This window comes from Erithacus rubecula (assembly GCF_903797595.1).
Source record: "Erithacus rubecula genome assembly, chromosome: 10".
NCBI classification, from domain to species: domain Eukaryota; kingdom Metazoa; phylum Chordata; class Aves; order Passeriformes; family Muscicapidae; genus Erithacus; species Erithacus rubecula.
The window spans coordinates 19,419,713-19,441,500 of NC_136662.1; the positions used below are offsets into that span (position 1 = coordinate 19,419,713).

At 46.6% G+C, this 21,788-nt stretch overlaps 1 long non-coding RNA gene across 1 annotated transcript; it reads right to left on the reverse strand.

Annotated features, from left to right (window-relative positions):
- Nucleotides 1-645: 645 nt before the first annotated feature.
- On the reverse strand, nucleotides 646-1,221 carry LOC306806136. The gene is made up of 2 exons (XR_013775409.1): nucleotides 963-1,221; nucleotides 646-790 (listed from the first exon to the last, which is right to left on the reverse strand). It is a non-coding gene; the product is annotated as an uncharacterized lncRNA (long non-coding RNA).
- Between the last annotated feature and the right edge of the window lie 20,567 nt (nucleotides 1,222-21,788).

The window sequence follows — 21,788 nt, forward strand, 5'->3', positions numbered from 1 at the left end:
TTGGCTGGTGCAGAGCAGAAATGAGAAGCTTGGAGGTGCCAGCAGGGTTAGACTTTGGTTTGACAACACTTTGTGCTGGGGCATGGCCAGTAATTCTGTCTGTGGGGCATGAGCTGGGTTGGTACCAGCAGCCACCCCTAGGTAGGCTCAGCACCTCTGCAATTCCAGTGACCCATCTGGGTCTTGTGACACTTCCTAGATAGACAGCAGAGCAGCACTGTTGGGAGCTCAGCACTATGGAATTTGAAGCCCCTTTGCAGCAGATCTGTTCCTGTCTGCTTAGGTGTGTTCCCATTTTCTGAGCAGCCTGTATTACAGATGGGGAAATCAATGTACAGATTTGGCAGAAGTACATTGTACATGTCTGGCAGAACGAGAAATAGCCTTTGCAAAGAGCAACTGCTCCAATTTGACCAAACCAGCTCCTAGTTCACCACAGCTAACAGGACAAAGTCCCTTATGAAGGGCAAGCTTACTGGGGCTTAGAAGAATTCACTGCAGCTCTTCAAGGAGCCTGGAATCATTTACCTCCAAAGTTAGTCCAGGTGTTTAAGTCAGAAGGATGTTAATTCTGCTGTTTTTCCAAAGGACTGAGAGGAGAAGATCTTTTTTCTGGAAAATTCATCAATGCAATTTTTAGAGTACATGCCGAGTCTGGTAGAGAAGTACCTCAAGACCAATTTATCATAGTTGTGGGCAAAGTCTGAGAACCAAAACTAGCTTGGATGTCCAGTTGTCCCTGGAGGATGTGATATCTGTCAGCAGTCATGTCCAGCCTGCTGAAGTCCATCTCCACTGCAGATTAAGAGTAGATTATTTTATTTCAGATGACATGTGTTTTAAAAAGTTAAAAAACATCAGCTAATGAAAATGATAAGGAACAAGTGACATTAATAATAATAATTAAAAGTCATAGCCTTAATTTCGAAAATTAGAGGAAAATGATGCATCCATTAACTGACACTGTGATAGAGCGTGCTCTGGAGAAGGGAGATTTTGGGTGTCTTTGGGAGAGTGGGTAGGTTTCTGCTGTCTGAGCAGGCACAGGGTCACCACAGCAGCTAATGAAGGTTGGAGAGGCAAATGAAGGCCCTTAATTAGCTCGGTTGTTATTCTTTCATCGTGAGCAATTCATTAATTCCTGCCTTATCTACGCTGCTGCTCTGTCGCTGAACTGCACAGTCCTTAACAATTTGAGCTCTGGGGGAAAGGGGTAAAAGTGGGGAGGTGAGAGCCCCCACAAACAGACAGGAGATGCTGACGGGCAAGAAATAGAAAAGGTCTTTGGCAAACACCCACATGTGAGAGTCCTTAGCACAAACGCTGATGTGCTGCTAATTGTTGTAATTGGTTCCAGCAGCGAACCCAGCCCAGACGGGTGCGGACAGGCATTTACTAACTGGGCTCCTACTGCTCCCTAGAAGTCAGCGTGGAATTGCTGACAGGCTATCACCCAGTGAAGAAAGCACTGCTCCTGCAGCCCCAGCTTTGGGATCCGGGAAGGAGCTGAGGTGAGAGCTCTCGGTTTGGTTGCTGCTGCATTTGTTTGCCCAGGGACAAAGTTGCTGCATCCTTTGGGCTGTCTGAGGGGAAGGTGCTGGGGTGTTCTGACCAGTGCCAAGGACGTTTGGCTGAGGAGTTCCCTTTCACAGGGCATTATTGGAGGCAGAGTGGTCACTGCAGCCCAAAACTTTGGGATCCCTTAGGTAGAGGTTCCTATTAAGCTCAGGTCTTTCCTGTCTTTCTGGTCCCTTTTCCCCACCAGTAAATGCCCCAAAGCACCTAAGTTACTGAGGAGTTATTTAAGGAGAGGGACTTTGGTGCCCCAAAACCTTCATTACTGGAAAGCCTGTCAGGCACCCAGGGAGCATGAAATTCAGTCAGAAATCATCTGAAGCTTGGTTTTGATTGTTTTTTGTATTTTTTTTCTCTTTGTTTCCTTTTTTGTTTGTTTGTTTTTGTTTTTCTTTTAAGTTTAGTTAGTTTTGTTTCTTTCTTTCCAATAACCACAAGGAGTAGGAAAGATGATTTGGGGTTTTTTTCTCTTTTTAAGTGGACTCAGATTTCTGTATCATCTCTTGGAGCTTTATTTCGAGAAAGGAAGATCTTGCCCTACTCCCTCTGACTCCAGTATTGAAAGCTTTTAGGAAGCACAGCTAGCTCTGTGGGAAAACTTTAGTTGCTGTCTCTGTACTGCGGGCTTTACATTTAAATGGAGGAAACGGGTAAAGAACAACAAGTAAAAGAAACACTGAGGGTTAAATGAGTTATCACACACCTGTAGTAACTCAGTGAACCTTGCTTGCTAGAGGAGCTGCCCTGGTATTTGTTGGCTGGTTTTGAGTCAGAACCATCTCTATGTAATGGGCTAAAATGAACTGCATGACTAAGCCCCAACCCCTCCTCTGCAGGTGAGACAAAACGACCATGACCCACCAGTCCTGTTTCCTGAACAGTTGATGCCATTTTCCCTTTTCTGCTGCAAAAAATGTTTATAACACCTGAGAGGCAAATTAGACAAATGAGAACTGTTTGTCCCAGTGCTGAGATGCTGCTGTGGACCTGCTGGCTGTTGCTGTGCCTGGCTGCAGTGACAGACCCTCTGCCAACAGAAAACTCCTGGCCTTGATCCTTTGTGCTTTTGTCTTGTGATGGTGTGAGCAGGGGAGGTGAGTTCTTTGTGTGCCTCAAATTGGTTGTCCATTAAAACATGGCTGTGGAAGGGAGGAATTCTGCTGCTGCTGGCAGTCAGCTTGACCCTGCCTTGTGGAGGAGACAGGACACCGGTGGGCAAGCAGTACTGGGCTGTGTATTGTAGGTGTGAAACCCTGTTGGGGGATGGGGTTCATCAGGTGGACATCCATGGGGACTTGGGACCCCCATCTGGCTCTGTTCACCCCATCCCCACACACAGACACTGGTCCCAAAAGCCTGCTTCTTTAGGGGTGACATTGCCAGCTTCCCATGAGGTTCCTGGGGGTGAAGTCACCACCAGCATAATTAAAAAGCCTTTCTGGAGGTAAATAAAGCCCCAAACTCTCCTATTATTTTAAAGAAGCTGCCTCCCACGTGTGACCTTGGGTGTGTGCTGATGGGAGCCTGCCGCAAGGGTTTAGTCTGAAACCAAATCCCTTTTCCCTCTGCCTTTCTCCCTGAAATGGGAGCTGTCATCATCCTGCTCAATCTTTTAAGTCGGCCTGAATGCTGATTGTCTCTCTTTACTAAAAGGAAAGAGTGTGGGATGCTGCATGAGGCTGTGGCTCTGTCTTAAGGTGTGCTGTCACTTGCTGTGCAGAATTTGCTTGGTCTCCTCTGCCTTGTGACTCCAGTGAAGGTGCATTCCTGATGAAAGATGTGCTTAAGTGAAAGTGGGGCAGATGGGAAGGCTTGCAGGCCTGTTATTGAGGCCACTGTGGTCTCTCAGAGCAGACAGCTGTTGGTAGGGAGGGGAGGAGTGACAGGCACCCGGGGTTGCTGCAGTTTCCCCACACTCTGTGGGTGAGAGGAACTGTGGGGGTCACCCCTCCCCTTGTCAGTGAGAGCAAGGCAGGCAGAAATTGGGCTGTTGCTGCTCCCTGATAGAAAACATAACCATGAAACTGCTTGAAATACCCATCATAAGTAACCCATCAAATGCACTAGCAGCTGCCAGGAAGCTTTTAGGGATGGACCAGCATTGGGATGTTCTCTGCTGAGGCCCGGCTTGAGAGCATTGGGCTGGTTGAATGGGGAGATGATACATCCCAGGTGAAACATAATCCCTCTGACAGGGATGAAATAAACTCTCACAGCAGGTACCTTTCCCTGCTGAGTGTGGTCTTTTCCCTTTTTGGCCCCAGCCCACAGCCTACTTGACAGAGCCATCTTTAACCATGTCAATCAAAGTGCAGTGGAGAAGAGAAGGCAAACAGGAAGAGCACTGTAGAAGGGCAAGTTTGAGTGACCTGATGATGGGGTGGGGACACGAATCATTGAAGCATGGGTGAAATGAATGGCTCCAGCAATGAAATTCTCAGCCTTTCAGTGAACACAAGGAGGGAAAAACTGTCTGGCTCCAGGACAATACCTGGTGACTTGTGTAGAGGAAGAGCTCTGGCACCGACCAATGCATGAGGCTGATGAGAAGTGATCTGGGCAGGTCATTCAGAAAATTTGGTTTGCTGGCCTGGGAAGGACATAATCACCTTGGGCTGATGTTATCTGGGAGGCTGTGTTGAGGAGGAGGCAGTGAAATGGACAGGCAAGCAAGAGCCTCTGGCTCAAAGTCAAGCATTGAGGTCCCAGGGAAGGGGGTTTGAGTCACCTGTGCTGGGAAGGGATGCAAGGCTTTAGAGGAACTGGCTGGAATGAGTCTCTGCTTTAAGCTGGCTCAACATTATCTATGTCCTTTCTGATGCTGGGTGCAATAATTTTCAGTTCTGTTTCTAAGCATGTTGTTTTAATGTGGTTGAAAACTTGAGTCTCCCTCTCCCAAAATGAAATTTCATTGTTGTCTATAACTTTTAAGAAAAGTTTGACATTTTATTTGCATGCAGACCTTTGAAACTAGAGGTTAACATACCATAGCTCCTGGCTTCAAAAGGGTGAGACTCTGGACATCACTATAACCCATCACAGGTCCCAAATTCTACAAGATCCCAAAATGTGGACCTCGGTAGGAACTAGGTATCTAGCTCCTGATAAGTGGTACTGAAATGACTTTCCCAAAGGCTCTGGGGCACAAGAGGTAAAAGCTTCCAAATGTCCCAGCCAACATTAAAGCATCACAGAATTTTGTCTCCTCCTTAGCCTGCATTAACAGGCAACAAACTCATGGTTTCTATTACCAGAAAACTTTGCTCATATTGGCTGGTTTAATAATAAAATCGGTCTTTTTCTAAGTTAATCACAAAAATGTCTTGATTTATTATTATTTTTAATGACATACTTATTTTCATATGACAACGTCATGAATAGGAGTTGCCTGCTGAATAAACAGCTATTGCCTTTCTTTGTGAAGAGATTATGTTTTGTTGTGCTTGTAAAAATGACTTCTGCTGCCATGTGTTGCCCTTTAAAAGCTAAAGAATAATAAATGAGCAAGAACAAGCATCTCAGATACAGTGCCTATTTGGAAAGAAAAATCAGGTTTTATATTGTGTGCATCATTCAATTTATTTTATGTTAATTTGATCTTTTCCTTTTTTATTTTGGCTTAGCCTGATTAGTTCCATATGTTTTCCCCTAAGGATCGGACAGTAAAACTGCTTGTCTGAGTCATCAAGAAGATAAATAATTGGCAAATTCAAGGTCTCATCTCCTAAATCATTCCACAGTTGCTTGTGGCCCTTGCAGAGCTCGATTGCTTGTGCACTGGAGTCAGTGGTTCAGTCCCCAGCCTGGGCTTTCACTGGTCCCAGGACACCAACAAACCTCTGATTACGGAGCCTCACATCAGCTTGTCTTGGCACATCTGCTGGAAGAACGCAGGGAGCTGCTGGGATCCTGTGGTCAGGGCTGGTATTTACAGCCAGGGAGGGGGAGCATTCCCAAAATGGGCACCCTGGAGTGCACACCTGGCAGCTGTGCCCCCCTGCACGGGGCTGGGGCCATGCCCTGCTTGGAGCTGCTGGGGTGTTTCCTCCTCTCTGGGTTTCCTGAGCCCGTGGCTCAGGAGGTGCTGACCTGCTGCCTGGGGATGTCATGCTGACCTCTGTGATTTAACAGGCTGATCATGAAATGGGCCATCAGCATCCTTATCTTCTCCAAATGCAGGTATCAGGTCCAGCTGGCCTAAACACAACCCCACTCATGGGTACTGTAGAGTAGCCATTGGATAGAAAATGAGAACATGAATACGGCCCCTGAGGTCCAGGCATGTGTGGGCATTGAGAGATTTGAGATGGACACATAAGCTGCTTCTTCATATATGGTGGTTGTCTGGTTTCTGAGGGAACCATGAATCTCTGTACTTGAATAAGAGAGATACTGGACTTCTGTTCTTCTGTCCCTGTGGGTTTTTTATGGCTTGGTTTATTTTTTTCAAGTGGTGCCACTTGTGTCTAGTGGAAATTGTATCCATCATGGCTGGAGAAGTTGTACTGCTGTCCTGGGAATGTTAAAGGAGCTGAACTGGATGGTCCCTTGCCTGGAGATGTTGATTTTGTTGGTTTATTTGGGGGGAGGAAGTATGATTGTATTTTAAAATGGAAGAAAGTGCCAAAAACAGAATGAGAGACAACTCAGTGGTGATCTCTGAGCTTAAGGAAAAACAGTGTAAATCTGGAGCAGGCCCATATTCTTCAGAGTGGGCTCCAGGCTTCTTAGCAGGAGAGTGACAGTTTCTGCTGAATTGGAAAAATAAAGCAGCCCAAATGCTCTCTTGAGAGGTCCTGGTCCCTTGGCTCAAGTTGGGTATGTTTGGAGCAAACCTGATGCCTTGAAGGGGAAGCCACTGAGTCTTAAGGAGACCATTGGGGATGCTGGGCATGGGGGATGCAGAGCCCTCCCTTCCTTTGGATGGTGTTGAGGAGTTAAAGGAAGTGAAGCTGAAGGTGAATGAGTGGATTGTGCTTTGGTGGAAAAAAAGGTCACCTTAGCACACTGCAATGTGTGATGGTGATGCCTGTGAAAGCTAAATCAGCTCATTGAGTTACAGCTGAGCAAAGCTGTGCACTTCTGTGTATATCTCCCCATCAGGACTTCAGCTCCCCTGGTTTTTGTGGTGGCAGTTTTGGATGTGGACATCCAGAGCCCACTCAGGTCCTCCTTTGGCAGGTGCCTGGCTTGGGTGCTGGGTGCAGGCACTGGTGTCAGTGTGGACACCTGCTTGACTGGGGACATGACCCAGATCTTGTGGTGGTGCTAAGCAGGAGCCAGAGCATTGTCCTCTGTAATGCCTACATTATCCCAATTAAAACCATGATGAGGAACTCGATGTGCACCTTCCTGCAGGAGCTAACCTCATCTGTAGTGGTCTGTCTTTGGTCTTCTCCTTGCTCCCCCAGTTTTCCCAGGAAACAAATTGGTTGTGCAGCTGAGAGCTTTATTTTTGTAGGTCTTGCTTTCCTTTTTTTTTTTTTTTTTTTTTTTTTTTTTTTTTTTTTTTTTTTATTATCAAGGTATTTCTGTTTGGGGAATGGTTTCCTAAGAGACCACACGGTGTGTCCATGTACAGCATGTACCATGGGGTGTCAGGCTGGGGTGGGGAGTTCCACTCCAGTTCTGGAGCTGTCTGGGTGCTCATCAGCCTCTCTGTGCCAGGGGAAAGGAGCTGAGCCAGCCCCTTTCATGGATATTTCCCATGCAGTGATGCAAATGATGAACTACCTTGGCTAGACAGCTTGGAGACAGCCATCGAGTCTCCTTTTTTTTCCCTAATCATCATCTTATACTTCATATAAGTTTCTTCCTTCTCCTTGCCCTCTTAGCATTTGAATTTGGGTCTAGGTCTAGCTTTTCAAGAAAACAACTCCCCTCTCTATTGGCTACTTAGACTCTTCTCATCCTCCTATTTCAGCTCAGGAAAAAAATTGAATGGTTCATATTCTTCTTCTGGGTCTGGAGAGTTCCTCCGTGTACTGTGATTATTTGGTGGTGCAGAAGAGTAAAAAAACAGCAGAGGACTGGAACAAGCAATTTGGCAGTCAGTGCAACTGGCTGGCTTGAATTACGTGTTAAAGTTTTGCCAGTTGTCAGTGTGTTGAGCATTTTGTATCATTATAAGGTTTTTAGGAGTCCCAATGCAGATTTTCTATATTTTGTTGTCTGAGATTAGTGTGGGTTTTTTTCTCTTGTAGAAGGAAAACTTGCCCAGCAATTTGCTGCACACATTTATGCCCTTCTTTTTTTAATGTACAGTGGAAACAAGCATCTGAAATCATTCTTCTCTTTCTGACAGCAACATCTGTAAAACCTTAATGCTGGAAGGAGGCAGGAACCAAGAGATTTATAACCCCCTGCTGAAATATTGGAATGACCTTATTTCCCGGCAATTAGCTTTGCTCAAAACATTTTTGTTTCCTATTAGAAGCAATCTACTAACATTTACATTGATGTGTTTAATAGTTGTTGGCCATCTCTGAATTCAAGCAGGCAAGGCAGGAGGAGAGGAAAGGAATATGTTTTGTAAACTGTGAGAGTATTTGCATTGCATTGTATGTTGTCTGTGTTGATAGTGGTGAAAACATTCATCATGCTCTGCTCCAGAATAGGAATGACTTGGTTTGGGAAAGGGAAGAGAGCTGGTGTTGGGCCAAAGCTTCTCTACCACTGCAGCAAATCAGATCAGCTCCAGCAATTGCTGGAGAGTGGATCTTGATTCAGCTGCAAGCCCTGAGGAGTGGGGAGGTGAGGAAAGAAGAGGGAAGGGGCAGCATCTACATGCAAGATGGAATGAGTAAGGTTAAGGAATGGGTGAATGAATGGATCATCCTGCTTCTTCAGTGGATGCACTGGTCCCCATCAGAGACAGCAGCTTCTGAGGCCATCAGCAAGAAGTAGACTTTTGACTAGGTGGCTGAGTTGGGGTTTGTTTGGGGAGGAGTTCTGTTATTTTTTTAGAATGTTGAGAGCATGATGTAATGGGATGAGACTAAGACTCAGTGAATTGCAACATGAGGAAAACCTAGTGTCTGAATGCATTGATAGCCTGGGTTAGAAGTGGTGGCAAATACTGTGGCAGTATTGTTTTGTAGGACCAGGGGAAAGAAATGCCTATTTTCTCCTTGGCTTTGAGATCAAGAAGATTAATGTGTATCTAGATGAGGTCCTGAGTGGATCTGAAAAAGATGAATTGTTTAATTGTTGAAAAAGTGCAATTTTAGGGATGTTGAAACAAAGTTGAACTTGAAATATTGGGGATGTTTAAGGACAGTGTCTTGTGTCTTTGTTTTGAAATTAATGTGCCTTGAAAATGGAAATAACATAAAAATTACAATTTAGGGTATTGTTAACTGGCTGTGGGATGTCCCTCTGAGGGGCAGTGTGGAAGAGAAGACTCTTGGGGAAATGCCCTAGCCCTGCAGGTGATGGATGATCACCCTTGGCATTCCACAGGCTTTTATTGTCTTTGCTTTCTGGAGGTTTCCTTCACCATGAGATATCATTTTAGAAGTTTGCTCCAGGATGGGCAGCAGATGGTGTCAACTCAATTTTGCTGAAGTCACAGATGATTCACTCACTTTGGCTGAAAATGATCTTTTCCTGGCCCAGTTGCTCTTCTAGCTATGCCCCAGTTCCTCATCCCTTAGGCTGTGTGGCTGTAAGTGTTTTATAAGGCTGAGTGTTTAGCAGGATACCCAAATGGTCTGGGTTAAAAACTAATCCCTTTTGGGGGTGTGGCAGTGAACTGTACCCTGGAGCTGCAGGCATTTGGGATGGTAACTTCTCAGTCTGGCTCTGCTTTGGGAGCCAAGACTTTGCAGAGTTGTACATGAATATTCCATCATTCAGATGATCTCTCTCCATAAATCATCCTGCTCGCCAATCCTACAGACATGGATGTGTTGGCATAAGTACTTACTAGCAGAACTAGAGGTGAAGAGGGTCTTTTGACAGCCTTGGGGGGCAAAGATATGTGTCCCAAAGAGGCAACTTACCCCTTCCACCACCCTTGGGACACTGGTTGGCCCCTCAGTGGGGTTTGGGACACCTCTGCTGCATCTGGCTCATGTGGAGGTGAGGGGTGATACCTCTCTTTGTGGTATCACATCCAAGCCCACCTGGTTCCTTAGTCTGTGGATGGCTGGAGCATGAAAATGCAAGCTGAGGAGTGAGACATCAAACCTCCACTGATGTGTGGAGACACCAGGGGCTGAGATGAACCCACCTGTCCTGCTCTTTACCACAGCCTGCTGCAGAGGGAGGGTGCTGCTGTCAGTCATCAGCTGTCTCACTCCAAGCATTCCTGGCACAAGTCTCTTCAGGTTTGCCTCTTTGTGCACAGTCTGGTAATTCCTCCTGTGAGGAGTTTATTTGTCTTTGCTTTTTCTTTCTGGGAGGCTGGACAAACTCCCTGCTCCCCATCCTCCCCTCCTGAGACACAGCCTGAAAAATTCTCCTCCTCTTCAGCTGCAGACAGAGTCCCTGGCACATGCCTTGGGCTGCCCTGGACAGTCCATGCCCAGCCAAATCCCTGCAGCAGCAGGAAAACTGATTTAAGCCCCAGCAGGAGCAACACTATGGCTGAACACCAAGGGGGAGAAGGAAGGATGTTCAGGAATCCTGTTGGTTCCCCCAGTAAGGGAAAAACTGGCCACGGATCAACTTATGTTTAAGGCATCAGAAGGTGGAGGGCTGAAGCAAATTAATGTAGGATCTGGTGAGAGGCAAAAACTTGAGTTTTATGATGGAAGTTGGTGCTTTTCTGGAAGGGAAAAGTTGCCTTAAGAGCCTCTTTAATATATGTTTTCCTATGGAATTATTTCCATAATATCTACTTCACAGAGAAAAATTTTCCCCTTTAACTGTTGTGGGTAGGGGAGCACCAGGGAGGCTGTTTTCACTCATTACCAGGTCTGTAGATTCCCTTTCATCCTCCAGGTTGAGAGTGTTGTGCCTGTGCTGTGCTGCTGGTACCACAAGGGCAGTGGGAGGACCAAGCCAAGGTTGAATTGGACTCTGACAGTTTGTTTGGTTTGGATCTTGTTCCTAGAGCTTCATCTTGTCGCAAGGGATGTGCAGCTGGGAGAAAGAATGCAAACTGCTCCCCACTCTTAAATAGCTGGAGGTATTTGGGGAAGATGATGTATTCATCTCACACATGGCACCAAGGACTCATCCCATGCAAAACTGCCCTGCTTTCAGCTGGCCTGGGACAGGTTCCATATGTTCTCCCTGGAAACAGAGGGTGCTCTGCCTTTCTCCTCATCTGCTGGACAAAGAGGCTTTTCAGCAGTGGAGATGCTTTTATTCAACTGGGTATTTTAACTGAAGGATGTTCCTCTGTGCTTTAGGTGTTTTTTGTGCCAGAAACTGTCACAATATGTGGGAAAGTCCCCTTTCCCTTTTCCTGAAGGACAGGTTTCTTTTCACCTCCCAGCTGCAGGCAGGCTTAGCACACAGATTTATTTAGGGCCAGAGATGTGTGTGTTCATGTGTTTATTTATTTTTTTCTGAAAGTACAATGTTGTGGCGGCCAACAGCTAATCCTAAATTTGGGATATCTGACATGGTAATGAGAAAACAAACCTTTCTGCACTTAAAATGAGTGACAGGCCAGGTTTGGCCCCAGCAACCTTCAGAACTGGTTTGACCTTGCAACCAGATCTCCTGGGCTGACTGACAGCTTTTTACAGCTGCATTAGGGCTGAGCTGACCTTGTTTATCTGGGGATTCACCTGGGAGACAGCAGACATGTCCAGGGATATTAAGTCTCAAGCTGAAAATGTTTGCTCAGGTATTAGGGGGAGAGTTAATTTAGACTGAATACCTCCTATGTGGCACCAGTCATTGCTCTGAGGGACACTGTGCCCCCTGGCTGATGACAGTTGGTTTGGACTTTCTAAAGAAAGTGGAATCTCCTTTGAGTGGAACAATGCAGAGCCCTTCAGCTGAATTTCCTTTCACATTTAAAACTTTTAGGGTTTTGGTAGAACTGACCTCAGGTGAAGGTACAGGTTAATTTTCCTGCAAAGTGGTCTTGCAGTTGGCACCACAAATATGTTGGACCATGTGGACTCACTTTTGTTTTGTAAAATATGACATGTGTGAGCTGGCATCTGTCCCAGCTGTGGTTGGTATCCCCTTTCCCTGGTACCTACCAGCTCCTTCCTTCCTTCCTTCCCATGCTGCAGTGACTCAGGAAAAGGCTGAGGATAGCAGTTCTTCATCTGTGCTTGTGTAGATGTAGGAGAGGACCAAGCTCTGGAGCTGCCTTCCTCCTGCACCCCAAGGATGGGCAGAAAAGGAGCACCCTGTAGATGGAGTTGGGCTCATGGCAAAAAGTGGCTTGGGTGAAATCTGGAGCTGTAATAACACAGATGTCCATGCTGTGACATCCCTTGCAGATGGAACTCTTCCCTGGTCGTGTAGGGAAAATTTTATCTAGTTATATCCTTCCCATTTTCCCTGCTGGTATTCCCTGGTATCACTCCCTGCATTTCTACTGCTCAGATTTCACCTCAGCCCTCCCTCTCTCCTCACATATGCTTGTTTGGGAATGCTGGGGTAATTGTTTGCTCACTGTATTATGTATTTCCACCTTGGCATTGGATTTTTGGTTCCCAGCCAAGGTAAGAAGTTAAAATGCCTGTCTAGTGTGACAGAAGACAACTTTGTCAGGATTCCCCATAAGCAGCAGAAACTGAAATCTTCAGGGAGGAAGGCTTTAAGGCAGATTCCTCTGCAATTTATGGAGGCAAGGGATGCTTTTTTTTAACCATTGCAGTTTCATAAAAATTCTGAGACAGAGATAGGGCAATTGGAAATTCCTCATTATAGGCTTCACTTTATTGAAATATCGTGTTGTGCTCACGTATAAAGTCAGCTGCTGCTCTAAGGTACAACCACCCATGAAACTCTCTGTCTCTTTCCTCTGCATTGTTTCTGTCTAGCTCAGGGTCTCAGGACCCCAAGGAGTCTCTCCTGAGGTCCCCCCATGTGCCCATGGTCACAGACACTGCCCAGGCAGAGAAGGGAGGAAGGCACAGATGAAAAGCTGCCAAGGAGGAGTAGGATGTGGTAGTGCATCTCACAACTGGAGAAAGAGCAAGAAGCTCACTGGGTTATGCAAGTGTCCCCAATCCTGAATGTTTATTTCTCTTCCCGACCCACCCTGATTGGCCTTTCTCTGTGTCAAGTTCTGGCAGCTCTCTAAAGGCAGAGAATTCACATGAGCAGGAAAGGACCTTTGTACCAACCTGGGAAGGCTGTCCATAACAACTGGTGTTCCTACACCTGTTGCTCCTGGGAACTGGTGGGGAAACATAAGCTGGAAGTGCCCTCTGGATGTGTGGATTCCCAGCACAGTATGAGCACTGCTGTTGGTCCCTCCTGAACCAGTCCACCCTCAGTAATGAGCCCAGCAAAGAGGGGAAGCATTGCAGCAGTTTGGCCTGGAGGGCTGGAAATGTGGCTGCTGCAGCGTGAAGCCTCCCTGTGCTGGGGGAGGCTGGAATCCTGCTGCTGAGCTATTTATTTAAGAAAAAAAATATTATCATTTCAGGCGTTGGCAGCATGGGGTGTATCAGCCATTGTATCAAAGATGTGGTTTTAATGCACTTTCCTCCGCTTAAATGCTATTTGCCTTCTCCTTCAGGCAATTGAATTTAAGAAAACTCTGGTTGCCCAGGTTTTGTTGAACAAATTGGTCCCTGCACACACAATTCCCAGGAGGAGCCAGCTCTGCAGAAACTCTGGGAGCTGTCACTTCAGTGCATGGCTGGGATGGGCTGAACGGATTACTCAGCTCTGCATCGTCTGCTCTTTTATCTGTCTCAAAGCAATGGGAAGCCAGGAATAACCCCTCGGGGTTCCTCTGAGCCCGGCGGTTTCTGGAGCCCGGGGTCAGATGACTGTTATTGTAGCTAAAGGTGTTTAACCCCAATTGATTTTGACAAGCACTATTAGCGAATCCCACAATTACTTATTGGGTTTGGAGAGGAACGCTGTCGATTTAAGGCTGGAAGCTCTAACCTGAGTGCTGCTGTCAGGATGCCATAGGTGCCAAAGCTATTTCTGCAGGAATTGATGGAAAAACTCCCTGTCAATCTTTGGGGCTGAGTTCTGGCCCTTCCCCAGGGTCAGCAGCTCTCAGGGGTAAGAGTCAGCCCTAAAAATCAACGGGTTGGAATAAGATGTGTGAAGCCACCTACTCTGCAAAGTAAGAGCATCCCTGGGTTGGGCTTTAAATAAGCCTTGCTTGTAGCACAGCTGCCCACATCCCAGCCCTGGGGAGCCCTGCAGGAGCTGGGGGCTTGGTGTAAAGCATAGGAAAGTCCCTGGGAAGCTGCTCAGAACAGGCTGAGGGTTGTTTCTGCTCCCCTTCAAAACTGACCTGTCCCCCAGCTTGGTCCCAGCTTGTGGAGCAGGGAACTGAGGGTGTTAGGTACCTGTGGCTGCATGAGCAGAGGGAGACTGCTCAGCATCTCTGCATGCTCAGAACCAATGTTTATCCCGTGGGATTGAGTTCAGAGTCCCAAAGCCCTGCAGGCTGGAGCCACTGCTGGGCAGGAAGAGAAACTGCCTGGAGACTTGTGTCTGTGAGAAATATCAAGTGATGAGTTCTCTGGGGCTCATATCCCAAAGACGGCTGAGATCATTTGGATGTGAATGAGAGTTATGTGCCTAAGTCATCTCAGAGGGTCTGGGCTTAACAGCATTGCTGAATTTTTTTTTTTTTTTAATAATGCAGCAGCTGGAGAAATAAAAGCATAATCTAAAAAAGGAAATCACTACATTAGCCAAATATTTTAAAGAAGCAGTATTGCTCTGAAGGTCAGGTGTAGGTGTTTGTAGGTGGCAGGCATCACCCATCCCAGGCAGAGAAATGTGGCTGTCACACGTGCAAATGCAGTGTAGCCCAGAAACTGCTTTGGGGCAGCAGAGCAAGCAGCCTCTTGGAAGCCCTGCAAGTTTCACACTTGCTTTTTGCTTCTTGGTTGCTTGGGGAGAGGAGTGAGCCTCTCGGGGAAAACAAACAGCCAGCATCCCCGGCCGGGCTGAGCGAGCGCCTGGAGACTGCCCCGAGTGCTCCGGGAGGTTTTGTAACAAACACCTTGTAAAACGCAAATATTTGAATAGCGACGTTCACGGCTAATGTGCCAGGTCGGGGAACAACTGGCTGTTCAAAACTTAAAGGGTGAACTTAAGGATTTTCCAGAGACAAAAGCATTGAATACACTATTTACATGCTCACCCTGCAGTTAGTGGACAGGATTATGAGCCATTTATTTAACAAAGAGACCCTAGTTAATCAGCAGTCTATTTATTGTTTCTTCATAATTTGGCAGTAATTCATAACTATGTCTTGTTTTTCATTATGGACACAATTGCACTAAGTGTGTTTGCTCCCCATGTACCATCTCTGAATTTTATTTTCCCTTTGAAAATTGCTCATATTCTTAAATAAAGGATTATATTTAAATGGAAAGTATTTATTTCAGATGATTGCTTTCAAAAGAACCAGTTTCTTGCTCTGTTTTGGGTTATTAAATTATTTTCTTTGTTTTATTGCAGGCTTTTTTAGCTCAGCCTCTGGAAACCTGGGCAACAGAGGAGGCAGCTGAAGGTGTTGGAAAGCACTTGGGGTCAACCTTGGTCATCAATGTCCTGAGTAACTGGGTCAGATAACTGAATGCCTAAAGGTAAGGAGGACTTTTATGCTGATTTTAGAGCCATTGTTAGTTATCTGGCAATGTGTCCCTGGTCTCTCTGCCCACCTGTGGGGTGTGAAGCAAGGCTGAAGTTGCTGTGCTTCTCCCAGCCTCACCAGCCTCTTCTGACTCTGGTGGGGTCCAAACCCGACTGAAGGGACTCCAGACTGGAGTTTGTCTTCCACCACAGGAGACCCCATGCCCCAGCCTGCTTGGCTGGCACTGTGGTTTTCAGCTGGAGATCCCAAAAATTGCCAAGGTGCTTTTATCCCTCCTCAGGCACAGGAGTCATCTCTCCTTCTCCAGATGCTTGTGTGGGCTCAGGACTCTTGATTTCCAGTTGTGTGAGGAGAATGGGGCTCTGTGCCTGTTCCCACTGCCAGGCAGAGAGCTGAGGCAGCAGCAGCAAGGCCAGGGAGCCATTGCTGGGTGCTCAGTGCCAGCTTGGATCAGGCCATAGTGACCTGCAAAGCCTTGTCCTCATATTGTCCCTTCTCCCACCAACTGCAATATTCAGGGGAATGATGATATCAATGAGAACTCTTGGTGATGGCTGGGACAGAAACAAATTACTTTCCCACTAGGAAAAGGTCATCTGTGAAATTTCATGGACAGTTCCCCCCACTTGTTAAGCACCCCCTTCACTTGGCTTTTTTTCTTTTTTTAAAAATTTTATTATTATTATTTTTTTATGTGTGTAATTGCGTGTCAGACCAAGTGCACTCAGAATGTGAGCAGGGTCTGATACAAGGAGGGTGAAATGAGATAATCCATGTTTTCATCATCCATAGGCCTCTCTTTTCACGGGCCGTGGGCCGTACTTTATTAGGCTGAGCAGCTCTGGGCCTGCAAGAAAGAGGAGCCCTTTCTCATCCCGATGAGAATAGTGCAGTGAATGGATTCCAAGTGTTTACTCAGCATTTGTCTCGTGGTTTATCAAAGGAATGAGGAGGAGGTGCCGACAGACCTTTTGTCCTGCTGATGTGTTATGACAATGTTCCATGAATATGCAGAATGGCAGAAGGGATTAGAGCCAGTACAATTCCCCTCCGGCGGTTTTTTTTTTTTTTTTTTTGCCTTTTTTTTTTTTTTTTTTTTTTTGCCTGGGATGTTCAGGGGTTTAAGAGTGACCTGCTCACAGTCAGGGCACTAAACATCAGATTTTCCTGCAGATAGGGGTGTAAAAATCCCACACTTGTCCAAAGCTGTTAGCATCTGACTTGAAGGTTGGGCTGTCTTAGTCATTCGCTGCTCTTTATGAAATTTTGGCTGGCAGGAACTGCCTGGCTGAAAGCTTTGTGTTTTGGGAGACATGGAGATATTGGGGCATAATTAAAACTTGAGTCAATCAGTGACACGTGAAGCCCAGGGCTGGTGGGGATGTGACTGCTGCTCTCTGCTCTGCTGCTGTTGGTGTTGGCTGGCAGTGGTTCCTTGCTGTGTTTTCCTGTTGCTTCCCAGAGTTTGGGTGTGATTCAACAAACAGTGAGGCATCAGGCATCTTCATGTCCTGTTTTAGATGGACAGGTTAATAAGAACCTTTGTACACACCTCTGAGGTGATGAAACTTATCTCTGTTTTCAGTATGGGGTGCAGTGGGATGGTGGGAGCAGACACATTGTTCCACAGGTGTAAATCCAACCTTTGCTGTTACTGACTCCTCATCTCGAGCAGCTATCTGCTGGTAGAGTAGTTTTCTAGGTGCAATTATGCAAAGATGTCCCATAGGAGAAATTGCTCTCCATTGGTTTCCTACATCCCAAGAATCTTTTCTGCCCTGCTGCTTAAAAGTTCTGGGGGGGAGTTCCCCAGATACATGAAGGGAATGATGACTTTGCATCCGTGTTGGGTCTTATCCTGGTAGGAAAGAACATGCTCAGCACTCGTTTGGTTGTTCTCTCATCCAAGCCAATGGACCAAAGCACTGGTGGGAGCTCTTAAATCCATCTCCCCAACCAGAAGATTGAAACTAACATGTTTCACCCTTTCCACATAGATGTAAACTGGTTGTTCTGGCCCTTCTGCTCCTGCCTTTCTGTTTGGGATTTTGGTTGCCTTGTGGAGTGTCTAGAAGCCATTTGGTCTGAGTCAGAAGAGAGGTGGGATGTAGTCTGGTCTGTCATTGAACCTGTGGGAATCACCCTGCCTGTAATGATCATGTCTGCTGTGGGGACATCCAGTGAAGGCCATTGAGGAGAAATTGCTGTGATATTCTCCCGTGCAGGGATATTTGAGCAGTGATGCTCTGAAGGTGGTCAAGCACACCAGGCTGCTCTGTTCCTGTCCCCTTGGGATATGTTCTGTTCCAGTCCCCAAGCTGTATGGGGCTGAGGTCTGGATCCTGTGTAGAGCATCCCATGGCAGGCTTAACCCGTGGCTGCAGTTGACACTGTTTTCCTCTGGAATGGGGGAGTTTCTTCACAAGCATCAACCTGAACAAGGCCTGTGAGACCCTCTGGGGCATCGAGTTTCTGTTTGCAGAATGAGGCATTTGCTGAGCAGGGGGTTGGCATGTTTGTAATTTGAGTGTGTGCTGGGGAAAAAGGGAAGAAGCAGAATCTCCTTTCAAGTCCTGGCACATGCTGTGCAGAGGTACCTCCTGCTGCTGTGGCATGTTTGCTCTCCTTGTTGCTCCCTCTCCACCCACCTGGGAACACAAGCAATAATTAGGTTAATGGATTTTGGTGCAGTGATCCCAAGCCTGGCTCTTGGTTGGTGGCCCCACAACAGCAGCTGAAAATGGCAATGATGGAGGGTGTGTGCTCTGATTTGCTCCTGGAGAGAGCAAACTGGGGAAAAAGTGACTTCCAATCTTCAGAGGCCAAGGACCATTGTCCAGCCAGTGCTGACATCCCTTCTGTGGGATCTGCTCAGCACTGGGATGTGTTGATGATGCAGCTCATATGGGGGACCTGAGCCACCTCAGCCTTAGCTCTTAGACCAGCCAAATTCTTGAGACTGGATTAAAAGGAAAGTGAGCATTTTACCCCATCTGCCAGCTCTCACCACCAGCAGCAACAGATGATCTTCCTTTGACCTCTAGGAATGTGCATAAAAGAACACTGTTTTCAGGTTATCCTTTGCAATCTCGACTCCTCAGTTGTGTAAGGAGTAAAGAAACCAAAACAACTGAATGGGAACAAATCCTTCCCACTCTGAGAAATCTGTGATGACAACACAAGGGTTGGCAGCCCTGGGAAGAAGGCCAGCCTTGGTCTCACAGCACAGCCACCCCACTGCTGAGGCAGCCTTGAGTTCTCTGCCCATCTTTTATCCTCTGGGATTATGTTGATGGCTGAAGGCTGCATCTGAGTCCCTTTTCCTTAGGGGTGGACTAAGCTGTAGAAGAACAAGCCCATGACAGAGATCAGCCTCTGAATTTTGTGGGGCTACAAGGCAAAGCCATTAGGACCCGTTTGCACAGCCTGATTCTGTGGTGAAAGCTGCTGAACCCTCTGGTGGGATCTGCCATGCTGATGGCACCCTACAACTCCTTCATCCTGGTGCAAAAGTACATATCTCAAATATCTGTGTTGTTCTGCTGCTCATCTGGAACTCCAGACAACTCTTTTGACTTCCACTCTACCTGAATGTGTTTGGGTCTCTTAGAACTCCTTTCATCACTGATTTTTTATTTTTCTTTAGGAAATTTATGGCATGGAATAGGTGCCCAGTTCTTGTTGGTTTGGATGGAAGCTGGATTTCTAATTTTTACAAACATCTCCCAGATTTGGCCTGGATTTCCTCTATTTTACTCTGCCTCCATTTCCCTCCCTGTGAGGTGGGGGACAAACTGCCCCTTTTTAATCTTTTAGGTCTATGAAGATTTGCCATGCCTGCTGAGAAAAGCACAAGGCAAGAAAATTTGTGCAAAGTTTGTACACTCCAAGTTTAGTGTACAGAAAGTGGATAATATTCAGTCCTCTGATCACCTTTCAAAGAAGGGTGTGTAGTGCAGCAAACTGACTGAGAAAGGGAAAGGAAGCTGGTGATGCTAAATTTTGCCTTCCAACTTGTTCTGTGCCTGCATGAATCTGTATCTGCCCTGTTATGTCCTAGAGACCTCCAGTTGTTGTTTTCTAGTTGATAATTTCATGTTATTTTGAAGAGGATTTCTTCCCATAGCACTAAGAGATGGCACCTCCCTCCCAGCCAGGCCCCCGACAGGAAGCTCTGCTCAGGTATTTAAGTCAACATTTATTCTGCAAGGACAAAGCATATTCTTGGTCATCCCTTCTCCTGATATCCCAATCTCAGGTCTTTGTCATACATCACAGATGGCCTCCTCTACTCTGACACTTCTCCTTAAGCCCATCAAATGGAGCAGGCAGAGAAAAAGGTGAGATTAAATGCTTAAGTCATTGCTGCTGTGGAAAAAGATCTTCTGCTCTTTTACCACAGGTTTTTCATTCAGAAAACTTGAATAGCCTGTTATTCACCCACTGCTATTCAAAAGCTAAATTGTGAAGGTTAATCTACCAACTCCATCCTACAGAATCTTCATGCAAACAAATGAAAATCTTCATGCAAACAAAAACTAAATGTATGTAATATATAACACTGTGTATGGGGGGAAAGCTTCCAGAGATACCAGTCAGATGCATCTGCAAAGTAGATGTAAGATTTTTGGTTCTATCAGAGAATATTTGGATGGTGGTTGTGATGATGTCACTGCCTTGCTGCTTTGCTTCAGATGAGTCAGTCCTTCATGCACTACTTGCATTAAGAAATGGGCAAGATAATTTCTGACCTTTCCCCAAAGGCATACTGTACTGGACATTTTTTAAAGAAGAGTTTTTGTTTCTGATATGGTCAAGTCTCCAGTCCTTGCTCAAGGGCCCTCCTTGATGCTGAGATGATGTGAAGGCAGAGCTGTGCTTCCTACTCAGCTGATGAGGGAGGTCAGTGCCTGTTTTTGCACCTGTCCTCTTGGGTAACCAGAATCCAAGCCATGTTTCAAAATCAAATCCATCTCCAATCCAAATCTGGCACTACCAGATGGAGTTGGCCTGGTTGCTAACCTTCTATAAATGGACCCTGAGACCACCACCTGGATGCTGCTGCCTCCCTGCATCAAATACTGCCTGTGAGACAGATTCCCATCTCAGATGGAGGACTCCAGTGTCCACAGCATTTCAACAGTGGCAGGTGGAAATTAATTAACTAAACTTCTGTGGACCCCCAAATTAAAGAAATGCCTGTATTGATTCTCCCAGTCCCAAGCAGCAACAGGATGGGATGGTTTTGGCTGGAAGGAATGTGAGGCAAATTGTGATTCATACTTGTCCAGTCTGATTTGAGCCTGAATCACCTCTCCCCTCCTCACTAGGAAATGATGTGATGAACACCAGCCTGTCATGGCTGGAGATTTTCCTGTACCATATGCACTTTGAAGTCATTGCACAGAACGTTAGCTTTTGGTCATTTATGGAGTGGTCTTAAGGGCAGATAAGGTTGTCACAACCTCAGCCAGCTTCCCCACCAACACCGATGTGTGGTGAGCTCTTTCTGTTTGGGACTGAAGGGCAGGGCAGTGGCCAGGTATGAAGATCTCTGCTCTTCTTCCCACTCAGATCACCATCTCATGGCTTCATGTCTGTGTCCTGCTCCATCCCCACCACCTCATGAGACCCTGTTTCCTACACAGCCTCCATTCACCTGGTCCCACCAGTTTATGGGGTGCCCTGTCCCTCCTGCTGAGCTTTGTGCTCCCCCTGCACTACCCAGGAGGGGCTTCCTAGAGGTGCCTGGCTGGGCTGTGGGGATTAGGGAGTCTTTGTTTCAAAAGCATTTTTAAGTGGTGAGAAGAAAAACAACCTGCAGGTCGGGCTGCAGGCAGATCAGACTGAAGGTACAAGACAGGAGGGAAATTTTTCATGACAGAGGTGTGCCCCTGGCCTGAGGGGAGGGAAGAGGCTATTGTGGTTGGAGTCAATGAAATCACTGCTGGCAGGAGCATTAAACAGAGGAAAAACGGAGTGGATAGTGAGCCAGCAAAGTGGGATGTTAACTGTCTGCCCAGGCTTTCAGCTAATTGGTCTGGTAGTTGTAAGGGAGTAGCAAATCAACAAGGAAAAGGGAAAGTTTTGCACTGACGTCCTCAACTGGGAGCTCTGGTGTGCAGCATCTGGGGCAGTTGGCAGCAGTTCCTTGATTTCATTGACAAACCTGAGCCTCAGCAGGCTTGAGGTTTGGGCAGGAGAGAAACCTTTCACATGGCAGCTAGGAAGCACAGGGAAGAGGCAGAACTTCCCAGTCTGTGGGGAAGGCTTGGGATGATAAATGGGATCAGGGGGAGGGAAATAGTATGGCAATGCACTTCTGCTGCAGTGCCCCTGTCCAGACTAAGTTTTTCTGCCAGTTTCTGCTCATTCTTGTGATCCTGAGATGGATTCGTGCCCTGTTTAAAACCCCAGGTTGGTAGGACAGGTTCACCAAGAGAGTTTTTTTGACAAATTCTGTAGCTGTACCACAATGATGGATACCCCTTTGGAT